We start from the raw sequence: 12,063 nt of genomic DNA on the forward strand, positions 1-12,063 counted from the left end.
ACACATTATATTAAGGGTTTAACATAATATTGTCAAAGGCTAAAAGTTCAATAAGAGTTGCATGGATTTGGTCCTTTTAATAATACAACAAATTAATAAAATAGGATAGGATTAACTTTGTATGTTCTTTTTATTTATTTATTTTGCATTATGAATGAAGTAATAACATTTTTGACTGAGATGTAATACATTTTTTTAAATTTAGTGACTAGTTATAGTACATTTATACGTGCTTATATAAAATTATGTTTGATCTATAACAACTAGACAAAGTTTATTGAACCTTTATACTAATTAGTATTTTGGTTTGGTTATGAAAATCTTAATAATTATATCATTGTATCATTATTAGTTGTATGTATTTTTTTTATTTCTTTGTATGTCTAATTGATTAATATAATTTTATATATTTTTTGTAGATAGTATAACTAATTAAGATAATAACATTTTTAAAAAGTCAATTTTTATTATTTCATATAAAAGTTTATATGTCAAAAATTAAAATACACATCTTCAATTAAATATTCACCTATAATATCATTAAGAATTCTACATAACTACATAGAAACTTAAATATCTTACTTTAAACTTTGAGATTTTAACAAAAAAAAAAAAAACACACACACACACACAAAATTATAATTTAATTTCTCAAGAAATAATGGCAACACAATTTAAGAAAGGTAAGTTATTTTTTACTTATTCATACTCTTTTTTCATATTTTTGGCTTTTTTCTTATTATTTTTTCTCATTTTCTATTTGTTCATATACTTTATTCATTTTTTCATACTTTTTTTCCCAACCCTTACTTTAATTTTTAGTTATTAATCACTTGTTTCAATTCTTCAATGTCACGTCATGTTTCATGTGGAATTTAAGATGAAAACTATAATTTATAACTCATTTTTCTGTTCATGTTTCTTAGCTTTAGAGATGAGTTTCACAACTTCTTTTGGTCAAGATTTTATCAATTTTTTTTTTGGTATAATGATGCATATGGGTGTTTAAGGAGATGAAAAGGAAAAAAAGGAGGAACCACACTCTTCATATAGCTCATTTGAAAATCTTATTAAAAAAGAATCAATACATTTAAAGGCAACTGCCTATATGCAGTGGCGGATCTACCCTAAGGTTAGGGAGTGTAAATTTTATATTTTAAAAAATTAAAAGACTAATAATATCATTATCATATAAAGATAATTATATCAATATTAAAATTCTGATATTGTAATAGATAATAAAAGAAAAATAACATACCTTACAATTGTCCTTTAAGTGATTTCATGTTTTGGAATCGTTGAATGATTAGCTTATTATCAATTCTATTAAAGAAAACTCACGTGGATAAAACTTGGCAAAGTCAGTTAGTCTTCTTTTATCAAAAGCAGAGAAGCCATTAGCTGGATTTAAACACGCCATACAAAGGAGCAATTGAGTATCTACCTTTGTGAAACAGCCATTAAGTTCTTGAAGTTGCATGTTTACAACAGTATAGAATAATTTAACTTGATAGTGATGCTCTACTGTGACAACTTGAGCTTTGCGTCATGATCTTCCCTTAGACAAAAAAGTATCTTCTATATTAGGACTATGAATGAATGGTATGCACATTACAAAATGAATTACTTCCTTCAATAAAGAATCAAATCCACTATCCCTCATAATTTGTAATCGTTCCTTTGCGATGTTAACCAAATTTATAGCATTGATTATGTCTTGATCTTTTCTTTGTAATGCTTGTGATGGTTCATTTGAAATACCCAAGACTTTTTTCATCAAATGTAATGTGAATGTAAAACCAAAATCTTCTATCAAATATAAAAGACCATTAACTTCGGGTCTTTGATCTGCATTTGATCAATCTTCTTTTATAATTTCAAGAACATCAATGATTGAAGAATACATCAAAATCAAATTTATCAAAGTTCCATAAGTGAACCTCATTGAGTATTAGTAGCTTGTTTGACACTAGTTTCTTGATTCAAACCTTGCCCACTGGAAATTTCTCCTTTTCTCAATGCCTCTCTAACTTTGGTTATTTGTTTTTCACGAAGCATGTCATGTTGTTTGCAAGATCCCCCAACAACATTTAATAAATTGTACACTAAATTAAAAAGAGAGATAACTTGAATGTGATTTTTTGCAATGACAACTAGTGTAAGTTGAAATTGATGAGCAAAATAATGTACATAAAATGCAGATGAATTCTCCTTCAAGACTAAACTTTTAAGACCAAAAAATTCATATTGCATGTTACTAGCACTATCATACCCTTGTCTATGAATTCTTGACACACTAAGCCTATATTTGCAAAATAATTCATCAATTGCCATTTTCAACGATATGACAGTAGTATCCTTAACATGCACCATGCCAACAAAGTGATCAACAATACTTCCACTTTTATTAACATACTGCAAAGCAACAACCATTTGTTCTTTATTTGATATATCACAAGCTTCATCAACAATAATAGCAAATAGTTCTTCTCCAATATCATTAATAATAGCATTTATTGTTTCTAATGCAGCAGCATTAACTATATCATTTTGGATCAATGAAGCAATTAATTGATGATTTTCAGGTGCATTTCCGCAGATAACATGATTTATTGATTCATTGTGATCCGCAAGAAACTTGAGAAATTCAAGAAAATTACCTTGATTAATAAAATTGATTGATTCATCATGGCACAAAATGCTAATCCTTGCTTTAATGGAAACAGAATGCTGTCAATTGATGTAGTCAAACGCCTTTGATATAAGTCACAAACTTGTTCAAATTGCTTAGAAATTGCAACTTCAATATGTTGATTTTGATTCATCAAATCCTAACACTTCTTCCAAGCAATGTTATGAGCATTATTAGGACCTCCAACATGAGATGAGAGTGCTTCTTTCTTGTTCCAACTTATAAATCCCCTTGTGACAAATGTGTCCCCACCAGATTACTTTCCAAAATCAGACCTGAAAAGATAACAACATAAACAAAATACCACATCTTTTTCAATACTGTACTTCATCCAATTACCAAATTCATTAAACCAAGGTAGAGAAAATCTTCTTAAAGAACTCTCAAATTTTCTTTAGGGAAAGTTATGTTTAGTAGGTTGGCAAGGTCCTCTTTGCAAATATACTCTTCAAATCTTATCATGATCATTAGGATGATAGGTTGAAAGTTTTATGCGTTTTCCTGAATCCGATGACAAGTCTTCTTAATTGAGCTCAATTTGTTGAGGTTGAGAACTTAATTCTTTAGGATTTGATGAAGATTATTGCTCATTTGAAGGTAATTTCCTCTTAAAAAAAATTTTCATGACCTATTTGAAATATGGGATTAACAGAGTTTAAATGAAAAGATTCTGCTGAGCAAATATTTAAAAAAGTATATAGAAGCAAGGTTTTATTGAATAGTGGCAGAGGAGAGGAACAATCCAACTTACCTTGACTTGACTTTAATTTGAAGTAGAAAATATGAAAAGTCGCAGCCTGCAAACTCTATTTCGAATGTTCAAAGCAAAAAAGAATGTTTAATTCAATGCAAAGAAGAAGTCTTGAATATTTTGTGTGGAAATTTCCACTTTTCCGTAAGCTAGGACAATGGAGGTTTATGAAAAGCTTACAAACTTGTCGGAGAAGGAAGGTAAAAAGAAAATTTACAAATATGTTGGAGAAGAAAAGTAAAAAAGTAAAAATAAAAAATTATTATTTTTGTTTGATTTAAACTTTTAACATGTTTCGTAGGGATGCAAAAATATAAAATTAGGGGATGCAAAATAAATAAAAAAATATTATTTAAAGTAATTATTAAAATTGAGGGAATGCATTTGCCCTCTTCATCTTTATATAGATACGCCACTACCCATGTGAACTTTTTGGTAAACACACTAATATTAAACAATAAAAAAATTAATAATAGAAACTAAATTTGATAAATTTAAAATTTGAGACCGACATAAATATTTTTCTTATAAGAACTAATAATTAATAATTAATTAATAAAATGTAAGATAAGAAACTTTTTTCAATAAAAAGATTTAATTAGTAATGATAAAATATTATTTATTAAATAATCACTACAATTTTTTTTAAAATATTTTAATTAATGTAATTATTTTTTGAATTTTAAAGTATGAGCATCACTTGCCACCCATCTTATGATTGGTCTTGTTTAATAATGGTATAAAACTTTATTAACAAGAAAATTATGTAAAATTTATTTTTTATTATAAGATTTATTATTTTTTTAAAAATATTTAATTTTTAATAAATAAGAATATATTATTTAAAAATACAAGAAGATTTAAATCCATGTCCATTAAGTTATTTAATGAAAAAATTGAATATTTAATATCCAAAACTTTTATTATTTTTTGAGGGTTAATTATTCCCCCGTTATTATAGTTCTTTTAAAAAATACTATTTTTTTTGTTAGTTAAAATTTGAAAATCAAATTTTATTTTAGGTTTAAAAATTCATCAAGTACATATTTTTAAATATTGAGTCTTATACACGAACATTCTTAAAAATTATGCATATTGCAAATCATTTTAAAGTCATAACTATTTATTTTATTATATATCCCATTAGAAATTATTTTATAATTAAACTTATGCTAATTAAAGGTTCAACAAATTCTAATTTTTTAATTTATATTAGTGGTATTTTTAGTTAATTACTTAGAAATTAATTATTTTCAAATGAGAAACGTACTGTTTTATAAGACTGGTTTTCATATATGCAATTAATAATTATACTTTGATCAATATATTTAAGCAACTTAATTATTTACTAATAACTTTAGACTCCTGAAGTTATTATGCTCCACTTTATTTTATTTTAGAAAATTGGTGTTACTTATATATCTTGTTAGTTTAAAAGCTCGTGTTAACTTAAAAAAATGGTGTTTACCAATTTTTTAATAGATGAAGTATAAAAAAATAATTAATGGCATATATATATATATATAATTGATGAAGAATAAAAATTATTATATATAATCCATACGTTAATATCATATTATTTAATAACTAAATTTATGTGATTTAATATTTATAAAGAGTTATTAAATAAAGTAATTTTAATCAAAATTATTTTTAGAGTAACTTAATTTCTATTGCATATATATATATATATATATATATATATATATATATATATATGTGTGTGTGTGTGTGTGTGTAAAATTTAAAATTACATTTTTATGACCGTCTAATTTATCTGATATGTGTGATCAACTTACTACAGTTAGATTCATGGCAAGTTACATACATACATATCTGGTTACTCCATCGTATATTAGGGAAAGTAAGTCACATAATTTTGCTTAGTTAGATTACATTTGCAGAATCCAAGGTTTCTTAGATTCGAATTTTTGAATGCCACTTTTCCTGCCCCTTTTTGCCGTTCATTCTAAAACTCAGGGTGGCATCCAAATACTGACCATAGTTTCCCTTGATTTTATGCCCGATATGCCATAATGCATGAACCTCTTTGGGTCAAATTTAGAATCTAATGCTTCAAAATATTCTGTGCCTCAAAGAATATGTAGTATCTTTAATTTTAAAATAATGAGAGGTTTCTTGCTTAGCAATGAGAACTTATGGTATATAGAATAAAGTCCCAATTTGCCTAAAGCTTTTCTCGATCTTGATACTCTACCAGCATAAAGCTTCATTTTTGTTTTTCCTTAGTTTTCTTGGTTTAAATTAATGCACAAGTCGCATTCAAATTAAATTTCTTACTTTTTTTTTTCCATATTCCAACTTTTTTTTTTTTCCTTTCCTTTTAGAAATCTTTACACACGACAAGCAATGTTGTGCAACGCTGATGACGACCTAACAACCAAAGAAACTGTTGGTTAACAAATGCCGTAAAAAACTAGCATATAATTGGTTTTTCGTATATATGCTGAAGAATCAAAGGTAGGAATCGCAGTATACAACACGATTTGTCCGAACTCAAGGAACAAAAATAATTCATGTCTTCCTTAGTTAAAGTTTTGCTATTTAGTCTATGAGCATTATTGTTTTATATCAGGAATAAGAGAAGCTGAATTAATAATTTGAGACGTTTAATCATGAAACATGATTTTAGTTTTGAAAGCTAAATGCATTTTTTAGAATTATAATACTGATAATGGAGATAAAACATTATACTATCATAAAGAAGAAGAAGAAGAAAATATGTTGAAGTTAAGGTTGGCCAAAGCCCACTTACTAATAGAGTTTTTCTTAATCAGAATTCAACTTATGCACTTGTCCTAATTGCTGAGTCATTAGGTAACTTGTTGGCATATAAAGGAAAAGTTTGAGAATTATTTTAAATTCTTAGGCATCATTAGAGGGAGTTTCTGATGAAAAAGAAAAGAAAAAAATATTTTTTAATTTTAAATTAATAGAATTATATATACTTATAACAAAAAATTATGTTTACATTGATATATTATTTCATATCTTGAATTTTGAAAATTTATCTAATTAAAAATAAAAATATTTTCTTTCAAAACCTTCATTTCTAAACAATCTCTTGCGATTCTTTTCATACTCATTTAAAATACTAAACAAAAATTTGGTCCACTATATAAAACAAAAACTTGATTCTAAAATGCATTTTCCTCTAAATTAAACAGCTTTTTTGGTAAGCTTCTTACAAATCAAGCATTATCTCTCTCTATTTTTTTATTCTTCGGGTGATTAACATAAATGTACACAAATTAAGAATAAAGTTACTATAATACTACTTTCTACTGGATCCTTCATCATTCTACAGTTTTATTGATTGATTTCTCTCATTTTTGTTTCTCTAATATTCTTTCCTCTAATTAATGTCATTTTAGATTTTAAAAAAAATAAAACCAATAATTTTTTTAATCAACAGACCAAAAATATGAAAAATAATTATGTCAATCTTTAACACTTTAACACGTAAGGGTATTAAATTTGCATTTTTTTTAAAATACGTTTTTCATAAATACATCTCTTTTGTCAAGTAAATGAGATTCATTAAAACTTCGATTAGTATTTAATGTTTAATATTATTTCTTTTTAATTCTAATCAGAATCATATTTCTAATTTCATCCACTGTAGACTTTCTAAGGATTTGATCATCATTTATATGGTGAATTTGTACAAGAGAGCTAAAATGGAGAAGGCAATTCCCTTCCAATGCTTGCTCCGAGCAAGCTTCAATCTCTAGTAAGGATCAAAGTGGTTGATACTTATAAACGATACTATAATATGTTTGTAACATATTCAATCTAATATATAATATATATAAATTTAAATGACTAAAAAATTAAATTGTTTGATACGTATATTTCTTCTATTATTTTGTAGTATTTTTTTAAATATTGTTACTTGAAGTAATATTTAAACATATAACTTTTAGTTAACTTAGTATAATTTTTTTCCATTTTTGTCTTTATTATTTTAATAGATTTCTCCTTGATCACAATAATGTCGATAATTTATCATGAAAATTTAGATAATAAATTTATTTTTTATTATTTAAAAATGATAAATATTTTTTTATTTGTAACATTGTCTATACTATTTATTTTAATTATTAATAGAATATAGGTTAACGTTAAAAATGAATCTAGACGCATACACTCACGCATGGGCGTTATTTTATGTCACCAATTAGTTCAATACTTAAATATCATCAAATAGTTTAGTCGTTAATTTAATAATTTAAGTTAATAAATAATTTTTACTTTCTAACTAATTATGCCAAATAAAGTTTGTGTGTATGATAAGGTTAAGTGTAACATTTTAAGCTAATAGCTTGGTTGAATAGTTAAAAAGTTTGTTTAACCAAAAAATATCTATTTAGTAAAGGAGTTTATTTTAAGAGTTTATAACTTTTCTCCGATGGAGCTATAAACGTAAAGTAGCATGTGAAAGTCCCTAACTTATTATTTTCTTCCATTTTATTCTCTTATTAATTATAACTCTTTCTTTACCATTTTAAATGAAATTGTTTGATCTTTACTGATAAAAATTCAAAATTATAAAGAAAAAAAAGTTACTTGTTTAAAAAATAATATTATTTAAAATCATATTCAAAATTATGATATAAATATTTTTATTTTAAAAATTATAAGTTTACGTAATTAAATTATAATATATTTTTTATTGAAATGGTAAAAGATATATCACAAAACATAAAAAAAAAAAAACCAAAAAACTGTTATAACATTCCTAGATTTCAAAAAGAATAGATCCTTATATTATTGAGGAGAATTCTATGAATTATCAAATATCATTTTAAAAAAAATTAAAATATAAACTTATTTATATAATGTCATTTAATTTATTAAAATCAATTTAAAAATAAATATAAAATAAAAGTAGTATCATAATTTTAAAATATAAATGATTCAAAATAAATTAAAGTTTAAAAATTCAAGTCATGGATACATAATAAAAAAAATTCTTTTATGTAATTTTACACTAATTAATTAGTTTTAAAAATTAGATTTACCATATATGTTTAATTTAATTAACTTGTTCATTAATTTTTAATTTTAACTTCTCACATTTAACTGTAAGTTTTAAATTTTATTAATTCAACAATAATTTATTTTCAACTTATTGCTTAAGGTTATGAATACTCAATTTTAAAAGAGTTTATGTATTTAGAATGTTAGTTGTTACCTTTTTATAGGGTTATTTCTTTTTAATTGTCCTCACCTTTGTAGGGTGAGTCACTATATAATAGAATTGAAATAATTAATAACTTAAAAGATTATAATATATTATATCATTGATTATTTTAGTAGTTGTTTTTTAAAGAATGAAATATTCATGATATTTTATTGAATTGTGTTTGATATTAGATTAAGTTTAAGAAGTATTTATTTTATAATAGTGTCTTTGACATGGAGCTTTTGTTTATAACATGATTTGAGATGAATTTTGTTGTCATATTCACTAAAAAAAATGTTAATTCGTGATTGTTAAATTTCACAACTAGTAGTAGTATTATTATTTATTTTTAAATTATTTTCTTATAATCAAGAATCAACATTAAACTTGATGACATTAACAAAAATTATTATGTTTCACCCTCATTTTTTCCTTTTTATTTCATAATTGCTTTTCTATCATATCAATTAGTAAATTGGCCTATTGTGTTAGTTCTTCCTTCAACTTATCTTGCTCCAAGATGCACAATTTTGTGTAGAGTAATATCTACTTAAAAAGTACATATATTTAGATTTAATATTTATGACGATGAGTTAATGTACACTACTATCATTACAACAAAATAACAAGAAATTTACCAAAAAATAATGATAGTAAAAAGTTGTAGTGCAATCATGCTTTAACATGTTAAGTCTAATGCTATTACGAGTGTACATGTCCCTATTACATTATCTAACCAACTTAATATAATTAATGCATATAACATATATTTTTTTAATATCAAAAGATTATCCTGTGTAAATGCACTATAAACTAGTCCACCAACAAAAATAAATCTTGCCAAATAATGTAACATATCACAGTTTTTAATTTTTTTTATAAGCAAATATAATATATATTATAATAAAAAATTGAGCACAAATTGTGCTCACATTACAACTTTGTACATGCTGATTACATATCTCAAAAGTCTACCGTGAGACATTCACTCCTTTAAGATCAATGTCACTGCTAAAGGAAGAGATGCCTTTTGTATCATCTAATAACCACCAAGAACATACAAATCATTACCCCGTATGTAATATGAATTACAATTTTCCATCTTTGAATGAAGCACAAGATCCAATAGTTCGTAATTCCACAAGGGAAAGAGATGCAATGGGTTCCAAAATTCATGCATCGAGTGAGAAGCATGATGAAGTCACATGGCTATACAAAGCATTCCATGATTTTCTTTTAATGTCTTTCATAACCAAGTCTACATCTATAGTGTTCTGTTTAAAAATAATGTCATTCCTATGTCTCCAAACACTCCAAATTATTGTTGACAATATCACAAACATTGGTTTCTAGCCTTTCTTGATCGTTGCTAACTTTAAGAAGCTCAACGCGCATTCAACCAGAGTAGCATATTGTGGCATACTACAATCCAATCAACTAATTCCAAATGAAGCCCACACATGACACACGTTTCATCTCCTATTGATGTTGTGTAACCTCTCCTGGATAAGTTTTCTTTAGTTGGAAAAGCGTCAAGCATCACTTGCCAGGTAAACACCATTAATTTATGTGGTGACCAAGATTTCAAATTCTTGATGAGCACTTTCTTTGCTAGCTCTTCAATCTGCACTTGTTGTCCAATTTCTGCTTGAATGAGTTGATATGCCAACTTGACAGGGAAACCACGAATAGGGTCATTAAGCCAACTCCATTTATCATTGTAATCTTATTGTTGATGGCAAATCTGCAAAACAGAAAGAAGGTCAATTAAAAGTTCTCTCTCCCACTCTCTTAATCTCCTTCTCCACCTCAAGCTCCACCTCCAATCACCGTTACTCAATTCTCCTTAAGCAGCCACTGTAGCTTCCTCATCTTCAGCCAGCAAGAATAATCGAGGGAATTGGGAGGCTAAAGTGGAAGTCCCGCACCATACATGCTGCCAGAATTTAATAGTGTCACCTTTTCCTAGCTTTTACTTGACTCCTTGAGGAAACCAAGGATTTGGTAGAGTTCCCACTATTCTTATGTGCTTCCACCATAATGACACATTAGACCCTTATAGTGGCACTTTCGAATGAGCAAAATCTAGCCCGTACTTTGCTTCTAAAACCTGTCCCCAAACCAAGTCATTTTTTAGTAACGCCCTTTAATGTTATTTTGCTAGTAGTGTCCAATTAAATCTCTCTACATGTTTAACACCAAGCCTTCTATCACTCTTCTTACTACACACAACCTCCCACTTTGCCTATGCCATTTTCCTTTTATTATTGACCCCTCCTCCCCAAAGGAACCAACTTTGTATACTTATTACCTCTCTCACAATCGTCTTTGGCATTTTATAGAAGGACAAGTAATGCAATGGCATGGAATTCAATACCGAATTCATAGTGAAACTCTTCCTCCCATGGAAATGTGTTTATGCTTCCAAGACCTCAATCTCCTCTTCAATGTTTCCAACATAGGCTTCCAAGTCTTCATTTTGAGTGGGGAGGACCCAATCAGAATTCCCAAAAATTTAAAAGGTATAGAACCCTTTTTACAATTTAGGAATTCTGAAGCTTGTGCCATAAAAATAGGATCTATATTTACTTTTATAATCTTACTCTTATGGAAGTTCACCTTCATTCTCGACACCACTTCAAAACTCCTCAACACCCCTTTCATTCCCCAAAGGTTCTCCACTAAAGGTTCACCCACCAAAATGGTGTCATCCGCAAATAGTAAGTATGAGATCATAGGTCCATCATTAATGGTGAACCCTTTGAACACACCTTTATCCACGACTTGTTTCATTAAACCACCCAATCCCTTGGCCGCCATCACAAAGAGGAACAGTGCTAGTGGATCTCGTTGTTTGAATCATCTACTGCTACTAATTTCCTTTCATACACTTTCATTCACCAACACCGAAAGATCATCCCTACATATACAAGCTTCAATCCACTTACACCATTTGTCGTTGAATTCAAATCTTCTCAACATATACATTAGGTAGCTCCGTTCATAGAGTCATATGCTTTCTCATAGTCAATTTTAAGCACAAAGCATGGTTTCTTCTCTTTTTTGGCAAAATCCAAGACTTCATTTAGTGTTGCTACCCCATCCAACATTTGTTTTTGTGGGATAAAGCCGTTTGATTAATGGAAATAATTCCTTCCAACACTTTTTTACACCTTGAAGCTAAGATCTTGGCAATTACCTTGTAGAGACATCCAATTAATGAGATTGGTCTAAAATCACTATTTTTTTGTGGAGAGTCTCCTTTTGGCATTAGTGTCACAAAGTACGATCTTAATGCTTTAGGGAGTTTGGCATTGTGATAAAAATCTACAAGTATTCCATGTAGCTCCTCCTTCATTAGACTCTAGAACTTCTTGATAAACATAAAGTTATATCCATCCAGTATCGGGA

General features: G+C 27.2%; 1 pseudogene; it reads right to left on the minus strand.

Annotated features, from left to right (window-relative positions):
* Positions 1 to 1,306: 1,306 nt before the first annotated feature.
* LOC113874353 lies at positions 1,307 to 11,472 on the minus strand (annotated as a pseudogene).
* Positions 11,473 to 12,063: the final 591 nt, after the last annotated feature.

The sequence above is a fragment of the Abrus precatorius genome, unplaced genomic scaffold (genome assembly GCF_003935025.1).
Source record: "Abrus precatorius isolate BTA unplaced genomic scaffold, Abrus_2018 Scaffold8, whole genome shotgun sequence".
NCBI lineage: Eukaryota > Viridiplantae > Streptophyta > Magnoliopsida > Fabales > Fabaceae > Abrus > Abrus precatorius.